We start from the raw sequence: 14,395 nt of genomic DNA on the forward strand, positions 1-14,395 counted from the left end.
ATGCATAATTATGCAACACATAATACACCGATAGCATGAAGTTGTTTTTGTTCACTTTCAATTAAAAAATGTTCGGTTGTAAACAAAACATAAAATAAGAATGGGCTACAGTCTGACGGAACCAACCATGTGTTACCCAACACCACTACTCCTTCTAGACCCTGACCTTCACCTACAAAATCGTAATTTACATCAATGTAAAAATTGGAAATTGCTCTAACATGATTGTGACAATTTTTTTATGATTCTACTCACATTTTGTAGCATGAAGAAAACTTAAAAACCAAACAAATAAATAAACAAGTTAAGTGCGGCCATTCACCATAAAATATTATGAACTAAAGTAGTTTCCTTTCCTGTCCACAATTTTAGGCTGAGAAGTTTTCCTACCACTGATATCCAAATGCTCAAATCAGGTGAGAAAATGCAACGTCTTCAATCGGGTGGTTCGTTGATATGGGCGCTATATCAACAAAGGGTGAACAATTTTTAGTGAAGAGATTTTGTGACTATTGAGAATATCAAATGTAAAACTACAGCCAGTTCGGTCAAAAATATTGCTTAAAGTCCACAAAATACCGAAGGAAGTACCGTTATATGGGGACACGAACCAAAAGTCAAAAACCCTAAAATACCGAAAATGGGCAGGGCTATAGAAAAAACATTAAAATTTTAACAATTTTTATTGAAGAAGTTTTGTGACCGCTATGAACCTCAAACGGCAAACTATAGACAGTTCGGTTGACAAATGTAGCTAAACTCTTCAAAACCATGTTGACAAAATGTAGCTAAAATCCTCAAAATATCGGAAATCAGGAGATACCGTTATAAGAGGGCTATTTCAAAACATGAACCTATTTTTGGACACATATTTTTTTACTACTAGGAACCCTAAACACCAAATTATAGCATATCGTCGAACTTGATTTGCTTGCAAACAAGATGCCTATTTCCATCGCATCTATCCAAATTTCAGCGTCATATCTCTATTTTTGTGGCTGCTAGAGTAACTTGTATATGGAAAATGTTGCTAATTCTTTCATATTCCATTTCCAAAAAATTTATATTTTTTGGCGCTATATCAACGATTTTTGGTACATAGGTTAAGAAAAAATTGCCCAGTACAAATCCGCTCGCGAGCAAATTTTTGGTTGTTGCGGAGAAAAGTTATCGCGGTTTCACTTCTTTTTTTAAGAAAAAATTCTTATTTAACCGCTAATTATTTGAATGAGCACAATTGTCACTAAAAAGTTATCAAGAAGCGACGTCAGTGAGTAGATTGCATAATATTTGTTAAATGTTACTCAGTATTCTCGGAATTTACAAAAAAAATCACAAAACTTTAAATGTAATCCGACTTTTTCTAAACATAGGTCCATTTAACCGTCAAAAATTACAAAAAAAAAAAAAAAATAGTTCTAAATAAAAACTTCACAGGGAACGAAATGAGTGAGACCAAAATAATATTGATCGGGATAATGGTTTGGATGTTATAGCCAAAAAAGACATATTTGGGTAGCAAAAAATAAATTTTGGGTTGAAAAAATAGTTTTTCATGCATTCTAGGGTTGAAAATTTTGAAAAAAAAAATCTTTAGGAGTACTTCTTTAATTTATCTTTCTTTATCTACATTCACAAAGAAGGTTTCCCATTGAGGAAAATTATCGAATTTAAGGCTCCAAAATGTCAGCATAAATTTTAGGTGGATGCAGTGGATATATAGTATCATGGTGCCCATGGAGTATTCTGCCATTCTCTCTTTGGGCATAGGTCTATAAAATGTAAAGTTAAGCCAGAAATCGGAAAGGAACATAATAAAAAAACTTGTTGGCTTCAACCCATTTTTCTACATTGATGCCAACACAGCTTTCACCAAAATTAATTTTAATGGTCCACATTATTGGATCCCTCCTAAAACACTTCGTTTTAAAGAATTTCAGTCATACGATATAGATTATGTTTACAGTTCGCGAATTTTCGGATTCGTCGATTGTAAAACATTTTTGGGTTTTACCATATATAGCCTATATTCGAACTTAAACTAAGTTTGGGCAAATATTACGAAGTATAAAATTTGGTTCGAATCGGTAGATCCTTTCGAGAGTTATCGTGCGCACCAGCCAGCTAGACAGTAAGAGAGACAGATGAACGGTCAGTACTAAATCGACTCCAAATTGTCTGAAACGAATTTCGTCCAAAAGATACCATTATTTCGATGAGGTATAAAATAGGAGGCGAGGCGACTGATATATTTTTAACAATATTTGTCCAATTGGACAATTGAACTTAAAATTTCTCTGTCATGATAGAGACAATTTGTAGCAAGGGAGGAAAATGTGGTTCTCTACACAGAACCCATTATATATTAGGCAGTAGGCCCGTTATCTAGCAAACACATTATTGCAATTTGCAACAGGGGGGAAGTTAGTCAGTAGTTATTTTTCCATATGTAGGTTACTTTGCCGGTATATGCCCTCCAGGAATTAAAGTGGACCAAAAATAACATTTGTATATTTTTCATACAAAAGTAATGGCCTATAACACGCGCTAAATAATATCAGATCATCATGCAAAATTATCGTGCAAAATTTCATGACAATTGAGCTATAACTGCGACCAATTGAGCTATAATGGCGTGTTTATGATTACACTACAATCAAACAACTGGATATATATTTGGCTTCAACTCTGTTATCTGATCATGTACATAATGGAAAGGTCAAGAAATCTTCTTCCAAATATAACTCACGAGGAAGGAATGTGTCTTTCAGGAACAAAGATATAAACTGTACATTAAAAATGTTCACACAAAAGTTGTGGTCCATTTAACCCTCTAAATATTATCTGATCGCCATCTCAAATTGCAAGCTTCTTCTTTGCCATACACTCTTACCTTATTCAAAATTTCGCGTTTATCGGATAAGTAATATGTTTTTGGTTCATTTCACCCGCTAAATATTTCAGGATCATCATGGTCTGAACCCGACCTCCATACAAAATTTCGTGACGATCAGTCCATAATTGTGGCCTAGAGTTTGATTACAATTTATAATGGACATACGGACGGACGGACGGACGGACGGACAGACACACATGTTAAAATCAGTTTATCTCGTCGAGATATGAAGATTGGTATACCACATTTGGGGTCTCCGACAAATATTTCGCGGTGTTAAATGCATTTTTACCAAAACAAACTTATTATACCCTTTCAGTATAGTGGCGTAGGGTATAATTATGGTTCATGTCACCCGCTAATTACTATAGCATAATCATCGATAATTGTAGGTATCTTCCTTGATCTAAACTCTTTCGTTATGCAAAGTTTCGTCTATAATTAAGAGTTTAAGCCATATAATACAGTATAAAGTTTAAGACATAATATCTATCCCGAGCTCTAGCCTCATCTAAAATTTCGTTCCGATCTGCCTATATGATCTATAAAGTGACGACAAAATCAAGTCAAAATGCAATTTTCATTTCAGGTTTCCATTTCACAGGCAAACAATGTTTAGATCATTACCAAAAGGGGGAACGAATATTTCGCGGTATAGAAAGCAAATTTGCAATAATGTAAAGACTGGAAATTTCTATATTATGATAGAGACATTTTGTAGCATGGAAGGAAAATTTAGTTATCTACACGCAAACCAAATAACAATAAGCCGAAGATCCGTTACCTATCCGACAGATTGTTGTAATTTGCATCAGAGGAAATGTCTTTTGACTTCCCTTTTTCCATTTGTAAGCTCCTTTGCCGGTCATTTGCTCCATGTCACCTGCTAAATATTTCACAATTTCGTGACGATTGGACCCTTATTGCGGCCTATATTTTGGTTACAATTTATGACGGACGGAAGGACATACATCTGTTGATCGCTCTATCTAGTCGATATATAAAGATTGGTATACCAAAAGGTGGGTGTAGGACGAATATTTCGCAGTGTTACAAGAATTTTTTCCAAAACAAACTTCCCCTTCCACATTGTGATGTAATGTATAAAAATCCGATTGGATAATTAATACGCTAGGGCTTTGCGTAATTTGTAATGATGTAAAAACTGGGAATGATACACGCAAAAAAAAATCGGTCTCTCTAACATATGTCCCAAACATATTTTGCAGCAAACATATATATGTTTGCATCAGTCCCAAACATAATATATGTTTGGGTCTGCAAACAAATATATGTTTGGGTGGAAACAAATATATGTTTGGGTGCAAACAAACATATGTTTGGGTGCAAACATATATATGTTTGGGTGCAAACATATATATGTTTGGGTGCAAAGATATTTATGTTTGGGTGCAAACAATTTTATGTTTGGGTGGAAACAATTTTATGTTTGGGTGCAAACATTTTATATGTTTGGGTGCAAAAAAATACAAACCCAAAAGGCACAAAAAAAAAACAAACACATGCACCAGTGAGCGCTTACTAAGAGCAAGGGAGCGTAAAATTCAATGTAAAACACTTTAAAATGTGTGCTCACTTGCTCTCAGTAAGAACTCACTGGCTATCTCCATAGTATACACACAAATGTTGAGGTTGTTTATTGGAAGGCAAAAGAACAACAAACACATAGGTACATACAAAATTCCAAAGAAATACATAACACAATTTAATAAAAGAAAAACTGATTGAAGTAATTTGTAAATAGTCACACTTTTAACTCTCCGTCATGCACATGTTCCGATAGTCACGTACGTAGCGCATGTATCTGGCCAGATACAGTATGTATTTCAGTACATTTATACGAAAAATATGCTATTTTAGTGATAATATTATATTCTTGTATTGTTATCACGTCAGGCATATATATATTTTCACTTTTTTTGTTCTTAGTACATGCTTAACCCGTGTAAAAAATATGAGAAATAAAACAAGAAAAATTGTATTTTTGTGTTTACTCGTAATGTCAAAAAATAACAAGAATTGGTATAAAGTTCATTTCAATTAAATTTAGTAGTTATAAAGTAAGTTTTAATTAATTCTTAATTAAAAAAGTCTCACAAAGCTTCAGGTAAGCAACTAAAACATGTATAATCTGATTTCGAATGTTGTAGGCATACCGGATTGGAACAAAATGTGTGTGTATCTGGTCAGATACATGCGCTACGTATACGATGTATAGATGAAAAAATCTACATAAATTTAGATTGTTGTTGCTTTTTAAAGTGTTTTTTTTTTCATAAAACGATACCTTACAATATTTGTAGAGGGTACCTAGAGACTCAAGCCCCTAGCTAAATCAGAAATATTTTTAAATCGCAGTTGAATTCGTAAAATATCTGGCCAGATACATGTGCATGACGGAGGGTTAAAAAGAAAAAATATATAGAAACGTAGTTGAACGCTTCTCCTTTGTTGTGAAATAAAACAAATTGTCCTCATAGTTGAAATCATCAGCGGGGAATCGGCATCTAGAATCAAATGATTATGTAATCTTTATATATAAAACTCAATTGTCGTTTGTTGGTAATTGAATCAGTTGAAAACGGCTGGAGCGATTTGGATAATTTTTTGTGGAAATGTTAGTCATAGTCCAGTTTAGGTTTTTATGCAAAGAAAAATTGGCCACGCCTACTTTTCCGCCCACTTTTATAAATATGTTATATCTACGAAACTTCTCAACAGATTTTCCTGAAATTTTCAGGGAACGTAGAGTGATGGCCCCCTGTTGAAATAGGCTACACATTTGGTTGAATTTCGGATCGGGCGGGGTACCTCCCCTATGCCCTATTTTTGTAAAAATGCAATATTTGCAACAATTACAAATGTATCGCCTTGAAAATTAATTTCCGAGTCAATGGCGATTGTGTCTTCGACCTTAGGTGCTTATTTGGGGCATTAAGACTGGACAGCGTCCACTTTTTTAAATATGTTATATCTACGAAACTACTGAATCGATTTTCCTGAAACTTTCAGCGAATGTACAGGGTTGGTCCCCGATAGGCTACATATTTGTGACTTTCATATCGGGCGGGTACTTCCCCTATGCCATATTTTTGTAAAAATGCAATATTTGCAACAAATACGAATGTATCGGTTTCGGAATTTATTTGCGAGTCAATGGCGATTGCGTCTCCAACCTTACGTACTTATTTTGGGACTTAAGATCCGACCACGATCACTTTCTAATTAGGTTATATCTACAAAACTACTGAAGGGATTTTCAATGAAATCGCGATTTGTCTAAACTTTTAAATCTTTAAAAGAAAAAAATCAAATGTCGTTCGTTGGTCATGGCATCAGTTGAGAACGGCTGGACCGATTTCGATATTTTTTATGCAATGAAAATGTACGCCCACTTTTTCAATTTTTATCATTTCTACAAAAACTACTGAACCGATTTTCCTGAAATTGCCAAGGAATGTACAAGGATGGCCCCGCTTAAAATAGGCTACAAATTCAGTTGAATTTCGGAAGGGGCGGGATATTTCCCCTATACCCTACTTTTTTAAAAATTTTATATTTACAATAATTACGTATGTATCTATTTCGGAAGACCTTACCCACTTTTTTATGATCCAATGAATTGACCACACCCACTTTTGAAAATATGTTACATCTACAAAACTACTGAACCCATTTTCCTGAAAATGTCAGGAATGTACGGGCATATTTTCTTGAATTTTAAAGGGGACATATTTGAAAAAACATGCCTTACCTTTATGAATAAAAATCAAATGCTGTCATTTTTGGAAAGAAAAGTTTACAACGCCCTCCCGAAAGCAGGTTACATATTTTATTGAATTCCAGAGGTTACCTCCCCTATGCGATATTTTTAAAAACCGTTATATTTGCAAAAATTATGCATGTATCGGATTAAAAATTTACGGATTAATCTACAATCTAGGTACTTCTTTAGGGCCTATAGGCCCGACCACGCCTGTTTTTTTAATATGTCATAACTCCAATACTACTGAAGAGATTTCCATAAAATTTGCGACAAAAGCTCAATGTTTGCCGTTGTTGTGTATATATTATGGAGGTGGGGTACCTTCCCCATGCCTTTCTGTTAAACGCTATATATAAGCCAAATGTATGATTATATCGGTTTCAGCATACATTTTGGTAGGCAATGAAGTTGTGTGCACCCTAGGTACATATTTGGAGCCAAAATACCGGACCAGGCCTACTTTTTTTAATATTTTATATCTTGAAAACTGACGCCCACTCTTTTCAAAACATTATTTTTCTAAAACTACTGAACCTAATATTCAGAAAATGTTCAGGAATGTCCCGTGGTCCAAATTGCGTTATATTTGTAGCAAATTTCGGGGCCTATTATTTTATAATCGCTATATTTGCTAAACTTATGAGTGCGCCCCCGATGGTGCGCCCCCGATCAAGAAAAACTATATATGTATTTACAAATGTACGTGAATTGTGAGGTTCAACGGTCCATCAGCCATGAAAAGTCTCAATAAGCGGGAGAATTCGATTTAACCACTTTTTAACCTTTAAAATTAGATCGCTTTAGAATAAAGACATGGACGATAATAAATCCTAAAACGCATAAATTGGCGAAAAAATCCGACAAAGTCCGTAAGAGAAAAGAAAGGTTACAGACAAAAAATCCTTCTCGGTTTGACAATAGACCGAAGAAGTGAGGTAGAAAATACCTATTTTTGAATTTTCAAGCATAAAGTCGATAAAAAGTTGTCATTAAAACTCATTACGACGGGCCAGCAACGCGGACCGGGGCCTGCTAGTGTAATAAATAAATATGGATATGCCGAGTTTGTCTCATACACGCCACCAAAGCCCCCTTCTTCGCTTCTACGTCTTCTATTATACAATACACACAACTCTTTATTATAAAACAGCAATCCACAGCCGCGAGAGCACTGTTATTACTCTCGTTGACAAATATCCTCTCTCCACCCATGAAAAAATGTTCTAACATAAAAAATATGTTGGTACCCAAACATATCAAATTGAGATATGTTACAAAATGTTGCAAACATATATATGTTTGGGCCCAAATATATTATGTTTGGATCCAAACATTAATTTGTTTGCAACCGGTCCCAAACATATATTTGTTTGGATCCAAACATATTTCTAACATAAATTTTTCTGCGTGTAGAGACAATTTGTAGCAAGGGAGGAAAATGTGGTTTCCCACACAGAACCCATTATATATTAGGCGGTAGGCCCGTTATCTAGCAAACACTTTATTGCAATTTGCATCAGGGGAAAGGTCAGTAGTTTTTTTTTCCATATGTAGGCTACTTTGTCGATATGTCTTCAAGGAATTAAAATATCGACTAAAAATATATTTTTTTCATATTTTTCATACAAAAGTAGTGGTGCATTTCACCCGCTAAATAATATCAGATTATCATTAAAAATTGTAGACATATCCTTCGACCTAAACTCTTTCGTGACTATTGAGGTATAATTGCGACCTCTAGCGAGTTTATGATTACACTACGAACAAATAACTGAATATACTAGGCTGAAACTCTGTTATCTGATCATGCACACCAACACAATTGGCATCAATTGAATGGTCAGGCTTTCCACTTCCAAGTATATATAGCTTACTTGTCCGATTTTTCAAGAGTTTAGGCTGATGATATTCCGAAAGGCAACTCTAAACGAAGTGCAAATAATTAGAATACTCGATGGCCAAGATAATGATAATGATGATAAGCTTGTAAGATACCTGGAAATCAGTTACAGATATCGTCAACTTTTAGTAAACGAATTCCAATAAAAATACAAATTACTGGTATACGACAGACGTGCAAATATACATTGTCGTTAATCTCAAATACTTCTTACTTGAAATATGTATATATTAAACCTTAAATAATGAATTGTGAAACTACAAATATAAAAAATATTCAATATAGAAGTTCAAATACAAATACTGTTCGGTCATGTGTCATATAGCTTACTTGTCCGGAATGTCTCTTCCAGGAATAAAGATATAAATTGTATATTAAAATTTTTCACAATTTTCACACAAAATTTGTGGTCCATTTAACCCTCTAAATATTATCTGATCGCCATCTCAAATTTAAGCTTCTTCTTTGTCATATACTCCTACCTTATTTAAAATTTCGCTTTGATCGGACTATTATTGCAACCTACAGACCAGCTTCAAAATTGGATAAATATTATATTTTTATATATGTATTATTTTATAATGCGTACAAATTCTGAAATTTGGTATGGAGGTCGCCGAGGGCTGAAAAGGTATTGGAAATAACTACTGTAAGGCAATGAAAAGTACTAAATGGTTCTAAAATTTGTCTTGGGTGTACGAATAAAGCTAGAATTATATATAATTTGAAATAACGCTGTGTACCCTAAATGCACTAAATACTACTAAACATTGGAGCACTGACCTTAAATGAACAGGTAAATCCAGCGCTCTGAAGTGGAATTCTCACCATTCCAAAAAATAAAAATTTCGTTAATTACCGAAATTATAAGCATTTTAATTTTACCGATTTATGTCGTTAACTCGAAAAATTAATTACAGAACTCCACTACTGAAATTTGTTATGAGGATCACTGTGGGGACTAGATCTGAATGGTTATGAAAATTCCCACTTAAAATGTATGCTATGCATATACATGTAATATCCATAGGCAGTGGGCGAATAAGTAGAGCTGAAGCTGTAAAATTTGAGATAAGGTCCTGGGTTTTGGTCTGGTATTATACCATTGGTTACAGGTGAACCGTCTACGGTTTCTATCTTTTCAACAAAATTGTTTCTTTATTTTGAACGGTTTAGTTATTTTATAAAATGCTGTTGGTACGCTGTTGATGTTTTGGGGTGAGATGCGGCTGGTTTTTTAGAAAATCCGACTAAAGTGATACGAACAGTGCTTAGTATTTAGTATAACAAAATATTTAGTGTTCACCATTTCCGTATTATATATTTTTTATTTGTTTTTGTATCCTTTCCGCATACGAAGTAGCGGGCACTTTGCTAGTTACATATATTACTAGCAGACCCCGGTCCGCGTTGCTGGCCCGTCGTAATGAGTTTTAATGACAACTTTTTATCGACTTTATGCTTGACAATTAAAAAATAGGTATTTTTTACTCCACTTCTTCGGTCCATTGTCAAACCGAGAAGGATTTTAAATTTATCAACAGATTTTGTCTGTAACTTTTCTTTTCTCTCACTGACTTTGTCGGATTTTTCGCCAATTTGTGCCTTTAAGGATTTATTATAGTCCATGTTCCTGTCTTTATCCTAAAGCGATCTAATTATAAAAGTTAAAAAAATAGCTAAATCGAATTCTCCCGCTTATTGAGACTTATATGTTTAAGCATTTCATGGCTGATGGACCATTGAACCTCACCATTTAAGTACATTTGTAAATATATAGTTTTTCTTGATCGGGGGCGCAACCACCGTTGTCTCGAAAACTAATTTGCAACCTGATGCACTCATAAGTTTAGCAAATACAGCGATTATAAAATAATAGGCCCCGAAATTCGTCTACAAATATATAGCATTTTGGACCACGGTACATTCCTGAATATTTTCTAAAAATTAGGTTCAGTAGTTTTGGAAAAATAATGTTTTGAAAAAAGTGGGCCTGGTCCGGTATTTTGGCTCCAAATATGTTCCTAGAGTGCACACAACTTCATTGCCTACCAAAATGTATGCTGAAACCGATACAATCATAAGTTTGACTTATACATAAAGAGTTTAACAGAAAGGCGTGGGGAAATTCATAAAATATACATAACAACGGCAAACATTGAGCTTTTGCTGCAAATTTTATGGAAATTCCTTCAGTAGTATTGGAGTTATGACATATTAAAAAAAAAACAGGCGTGATCGTGCCTATAGGCCCCAAAGAAGTACGTAGATTGTAGATTAATCCGTAAATTTTTATTCCGATAGATACATAATTTTTGCAAATATAACGTGTTTTAAAAATATCGCATAGGGGAGATACCCCGCCCCCTCTGAAATTCAATAAAATATGTAACCTGTTTTCGGGGGCGTGGTAAACTTTTCTTTCCAAAAAACCAAAGTTGGGTTATGACAGCATTTGATTTTTATTCATAAAGGTAAGGCGTTTTTTTAAATATGTCCCCTTCAAAATTCAAGACAATATGCCTGTACATTCCCTGACATTTTCAGGAAAATCGGTTCAGTAGTTTTGTAGATGTAACATATTTTAAAAAGTGGGTATGGTCAAGTCTTTGGTTCCTAAAAAAGTAGGTAAGGTCGGAGACACAACCACAATTGTCTCGCAAATTAACTTCCAAATATATACATTCGTAATTATTGTGAATATAACACTTGTGAATATAACACGTAGGATATGGGGGAAGTACCCCGCCCTTTCCGAAATTCAACTGAATTTGTAGCCTATTTTATGCGGGGCCATCTCTGTACATTCCATGGCAATTTCAGGAAAATCGGTTCAGTAATTTTTGTAGAAATGATAAAAACTTAAAATTGAAAAAAGTGGGCGTAAAAGTGGTCAAATTTTCTTTGCATAAAAACCAAAGTCGAAAATCAAAATTTGTAGATATAACCTAATTAGAAAGTGAGCGTGGTCGGACCTTAAGTCCCAAAATATGTACGTAAGGTTGGAGACACAATCGCCAGTGACTCGCAAATAAATTCCAAAACCGATACATTCGTATTTGTTGCAAATATTCCATTTTAACAAAAATAGGGCATAGGGGAGGTACCCGCCCGATCCGAAAGGCAAAAAATATGTAGCCTGTTTTTATCGGGGACCAACCCTGTGAAAGTTGAAAGTTTCAGGAAAATCGATTTAGTAGTTTCGTAGATATAACATATTTAAAAAAGTGGGCGTTGTCCAGTCTTAATGCCCCAAATAAGCACATAAGGTCGGAGACACAATCGCCATTGACTCGGAAATTAATTTTCAAAGCGATACATTTGTAATTGTTGCAAATATTGCATTTTTACAAAAATAGGCATTGGGGGAGGTACCCCGCCCGATCCGAAATTCAACCAAATATGTAGCCTATTTCAACCGGGGGCCATCACTCTACGTGCCCTGAAAATTTCAGGAAAATCTATTGAGTAGTTTCGTAGATATAACCTATTTATAAAAGTGAGGAAAAGTGGGCTTGGCCAATTTTTCTTTGCATAAAAACCTAGACTGGGCTATGACTAACATTTCCACAAAAAATTATCCAAATCCGTTTTCAACTGATTCAATTACCAACAAACGACAATTGAGTTTTATATATACAGTATGCAAAGTTCATATTCGTACACCCCTAAAAAATGAATAAAATCGTTATTAATTCTATATTTTATGTGCAAATATGAAATAATTGATGGGAATTACCATCACGAAGATAGATTTAAGAATAACAAAACAAATTTTTAATTTATTCCGTCATTTAGGTATAGATGGCGCATGTGTGGGTGGCAAAGTTCGTATTCGTACACCTATAAGCACTATACATTTGGAATTTTTAAGGATTTTCAAAGCAAAATACCGCAGATTTTTGTTCTTTTCTTCTTTTGGAATGGCTCTGCTATAAAAATATGTACAAATAACGGCAATTTCATTAAAAATTTTGCATGAATTAAAAGTCGGACGAATATTTGAAATAATTAAGAAAAATGTGCTAGATATGATTAACTATTGCAATTTATTCCCGAAGTTTGGACGAAAATAGCTAATAGCGGTACCAATATTCGAAGTCTAATATGAAAATAAATGTTGTCAGCGTTTGGAAATGCAAAGAAACGTAATCCGGGCTTAGGTAAAGTAAACACATTTTTGGTTTTTACTTGGTGAATATCGCACGTTTAGTTTTATATTTGACATTAAATGTATTAAAGTTTTAGAATACGGTTTCGAACATCATTTTATGTCAAGACATATCGGAAATTATGAGGAATAATAATTTTTGAAGGATGAAAATTTTTCCGAAAATAATGTATTTCTTCAAAAGGTTACTCCACGTTCTTTTCTGGACAATTTACTTTATTCTTTTAACATTTTTGCACTCATTTTGGATCCTTCGGTAAAGAAATATAATTTTCAAGAAGCAAAAACCATTATTTTCCCAATTTTGGCAGCCATAACCCTCGTTCATAGTAAGCGTAGAATTTCAGTAGTACGCGGACAGTATGAAAACTTGTACAGTTTCATTTTTCTTCATAATATCTCACAGTTTTTGAAATAAAATAATTTTCGAAACCGTATTCTAAAACTTCAATACATTTAATGTCAAATATAAAACGAAACTTGCGATTTTCACCAAGTTAAAACCAAAAATGTGTTTACTTTACCTAAGCCCGGATTACGTTTCTTTGCATTTCCAAACGCTGACAACATTTATTTTCATATTAGACCTCGAATATTGGTACAGAAGGACTGCTATTAGCTATTTTCGTCCAAACTTCGGGAATAAATTGCAATAGTTAATCATATCTAGCAAATTTTTCTTAATTATTTCAAATATTCGTCCGACTTTTAATTCATGCAACATTTTTAATAAAATTACCGTTATTTGTACATATTTCTATAGCAGAGGCATTCCAAAAGAAGAAAAGAACAAAAGTGTGCGGTATTTTGCTTTGAAAATCCTTAAAAGCTCCAAATATATAGTGTTGATAGGTGTACGAATACGAAATTTGCCACCCAGACAGGCGCCATCTATACCTAAATACCGGAATAAATTAAAACTTTGTTTTGTTATACTTAAATATTTCTTCGTTATGGTAATTCCTATCAATTAGTTCATATTTGTTCATAAAATATAGAATTAATAACGACTTTATTCATTTTTTAGGGGTGTACGAATATGAACTTTGCATACTGTAAAGATATTTGGTAGTTGGATTCGAATAATTACTATTTTTTTCATAATTTTTTAAAATTTGTCAATACAATTTTTCCTTTATTATAATGCATTGTGAAACATTCGTTATTTTGCCAAAAAAATTAAAAAAAAATAATTTTTAAACATTTGTTTTGTTGTTTCATTTAGAAATTTATATTAAACATCGTAAAAATGGAGTTATTTTACGATTTCGAAAATGGATTAGCAATTATTGTACCAGCCCGACAATTAACTAACTAAACTGATGATCAAATAACTACAACTCGAAAATTATATGACTGGACATCTGAGCCAAATAATCTACCAAATATTAAAGTGATATTTTCTTCAGTAGATGAGTATTTAAATACAAAAGAGGATTTGAATTTAAGATATGCAATGATTAAACCTATCGCGGGCACAAAAATATTTCATTCAGTAATACTCTACTACTCTTCTTAAAATCTCAAAATGAAGAAGTTTTTAAGATGTTTGAGATAAATTCCTTAATAAAACATCACAACAAATGTTTATAAACAAAACGTATTTTAATTTTTTTTTTTTGGTAAAATAATATATTTTGC

The sequence above is a fragment of the Musca autumnalis genome, unplaced genomic scaffold (genome assembly GCF_047663935.1).
Source record: "Musca autumnalis isolate F117 unplaced genomic scaffold, ASM4766393v1 scaffold_3, whole genome shotgun sequence".
In the NCBI taxonomy this organism is placed as follows: Eukaryota; Metazoa; Arthropoda; class Insecta; order Diptera; family Muscidae; genus Musca; species Musca autumnalis.